We start from the raw sequence: 3,240 nt of genomic DNA on the forward strand, positions 1-3,240 counted from the left end.
TGACAGGAAGGGGATGAGCTAGGGCTGTACACATGATAGGAAGGGGAGGGACTAGAGGTATACATGTGACAAAAAGGGCGGATCCTAGATCATGATGGCGGCCTAACCTTGGTCACCGTTGAGTGGGCTTGACCTCCTTGGGCTCTCCTTCAGGGAAACAATCTACTACTATCCTTATCAGAAGGAAGTGGGCCCTATTTGTGGGATAAACAGTGGTGACTGCTTGCTCTAGATGGCTGATAACCCTGAGGGAGAATAACCCCTGACCTACTTCTGTTGACCTCCAAGTGTATCCTCATTCGTCATGTGTAGCAAGCTAAGTTTGGCATATATTTTGGGGAGACAACTTGGGAGAAATCTTTCCGTTTCCCACAATGGACTAGTGTCAGACTTAGGGACTTGATCTGGGCTGGGCTGGGATGTTTTCTCAGTAGACATTTGCTCTGATATAAAGCTCGCGCTTACACACACATATGCTTGTCGATGAATTTGTTTTTCTCTAGTCAACCAGATCTAACCAGAACTCCATCTAAGCCATCCCTCTGTGTGTTCGAGCCATGTCAGAAGCCGCAGGACACAGAAAAACACCAGGACTGTGGGGAGAAGGGCCATGGTGGGGGGGGGAGGGGCGGCATGTTCACAATCCCAGTTGGAAGTGGCTAAGGCTGCGGCAGGGACGTTTCCATGCCCTCTCCTAAGGTAGAACGGAAGAAAGGTGAGACTTTCTGCGACCACAAAGAGTTACAGTGTTGGAAACCCACGGGGCAGTTCAGCCCTGCCCCACTGGGTCACTCTGAGTGAAACCAACTGAGTGTTTTCCTTTTTGTTTTGTTTGCTAAGGTAGAAGCTTGTTGCCCTTGGGTGTCATTCAGTCGGTTCAGATCCACTGCAACCTTAGGCACAAGGAAATGACACCCTGCTCGACCCAAGGCTACAGCCACTCCATCTCCCTGGGGGCCTGCCTCCCCTCTGCCCCTCTGCTTTACCAAACACGATGGCAATCTCCGGGAGGGAATGATCTCTCCTAACAACATAATCCCACCTTAAGCCTGTCCATCAGCGTAGCAGAGAATTTACTCCGTAATGGGATTCTGGCTGTGGGCCTAGGGGCGGACTGCACTGAAGGGATTCGGGCTAGAAGGGCCCTGTGAATGACTGCATCTCAAACCCTTTGTCCTGGCGAAGATTCTGGTGAAAGAGGATGCAGAGAGCCCCTGGGTAGTGACACAGGGTAGCCCGACCACCCCCCAGCTTCCCCGTCAAGCCCAGGATCCCTGTGGTACAGGGGTCACAGTAAGGACCCAATATTGACGCATGCATAGTAGCAGCAGTATTTTGCCTTCCTCTGCACCCTCGTTAGCACGTGTCTAACCTTCCAGCCAGTGACACCCCTGCCTTCTCGGCTCCCTCTCTTTCCCACCAAAGTGTGTAGGGTGACAAACTTTTCTTGACTTTTTGCAGTCGTGGTCTTATACTTAATTTGTCCTTTTGTGTTTGACGGATTTCACTCGGCACCTTCCCCTCCAGTTCCTGAGGTGTGTCTCCATCATTGGTCTTTGATATTCCGACCTTGACTGATCCGTGCATCCCGGTGTTTGGGTCGTGCCCATCATGTTTGCTACTGTGAGCCGTGCTGCGATGGACATGGGTGTGGGTGGCTGCACTTCAGAAAGCCAATCACGAGCCAGGGAGAGCCCGGTTGCTCCTTACCTCAGTAGGAAATAGACTTTGTACCGATAAACTTTCTGGAGCCCTCTGGTGTGAGGAAGCAGAAACACCTGCACACAGGGTTACCCTAACTTCACCCCTGCGGGGGAACTTCTTCAGGGATCTTGTCATCTACCCTGGAAGCACTCACTCGTCGGGGCCTGGAGTGTGGCAGGCAGTCGCCTGGTCAACCAGCCTGCAGAGCTCCCTAGTTGTGCCCGTTCCAGAGAAAGGAGATCCAACCGAATGTGGAAACCATTGAACAAGATCGTTAACATCACCATCCAGTGAAGTTGCAGCAATCTATGGGCAAGAAACTGCCAGAAATTCAAGCCGGCTTCTGAGGAGGAAGTGGGATGAGAGCTGTCACTGCTGGGGCCCCACAGAGCTTGGTGGAAAGCAGAGCAGCCTGGAATGATGTCTACCTGTGTTTGGTTGACTGTGCCAAGGCATTTTGTGGTTCCTAGCAAATCACAGAGAGTGTTGAGAAAAAGGAGACTTCCAGAACATGTAGAAACCGTGTAATTATTTGAACAGAACGCGGGGACACCGTTTGGTTTACAATTAAGAAAGGTGTGCCTGGATTGTGATGAATTGTATGAGCCCCAATACAATGATTTTTTTTAATTAAAAAAAAAAAGAAAGGTGTGCCTTGGGGTTGGATTCTTTTACCACATCTAGTGGATCTGTACGCTGAGCAAATAATCTGAGAAGCTGGACTGTTTGAAGAAGAATTTGTCATCAGGATGGCGGCAGGGGGTGGGGGGCGCATTTATTAACAACTCTAACTATGAAAATACACAACCCTGCTGGTTGAAAATGAAGAGAGCTGAAGCACTTGCTGATAAAGATCAAAGAACACGGCCTTGGATGTGGATTACACTTTACTTTAAAGAAAACAAAAATCTTCACAAGTGGACCGATAAGAAATATCATCATAAATGGGGAGGCGGGGTCCGGGGGTGGGAGACTTCCTTTTATTTGGATCCACAATCAACCCCCAGGGAAGCAACAGTCAAGTGTGGGAAACTGAGGACTGGGAAGAGAGTGTATGCAAGCAAATTCTTTATTCTCATATTTTAAGAAGCCTGAGAGTCCGGGAGAGGCCTTCACGTTTGTGAGTTAGAGATGAGTCCCAATCACGTGCTCATAACTACGATGAATCCCACCAAGTCCTCCCATGACAGCGCCACCTCGAAGTGACCTCGTACACGCACACGGCTGATTGCCGTCAGGCCGTCAGGCCGGCAGCTTTACTATAGGAGGAGACTTGTTGTTATTGCCCTCACCGTTCAGGGGACAGTCCCTCCCCCTGACCTGGCCCCAGCACCATTGTTAGGTTGCTCCTCCAATGATCTCAGGGACCTCTAGGGTTAGGGTATAGCCCACTTTGTTACCTATGTGGTAATTAGGGGGGCTTGTATGCCCGAGACTATATAAGCTGATGTAAGAATACATTATCTCTCCCCAGCCCTGACCTGGTTCCTGATGATGTGGTGGAGGAGAGCACCCCAAAACTCTGGTCTGCCTCTT

The sequence above is a fragment of the Echinops telfairi genome, unplaced genomic scaffold, assembly GCF_000313985.2.
Source record: "Echinops telfairi isolate 266 unplaced genomic scaffold, ASM31398v2 ScPeMD7_7417;HRSCAF=8455, whole genome shotgun sequence".
NCBI classification, from domain to species: Eukaryota; Metazoa; Chordata; class Mammalia; order Afrosoricida; family Tenrecidae; genus Echinops; species Echinops telfairi.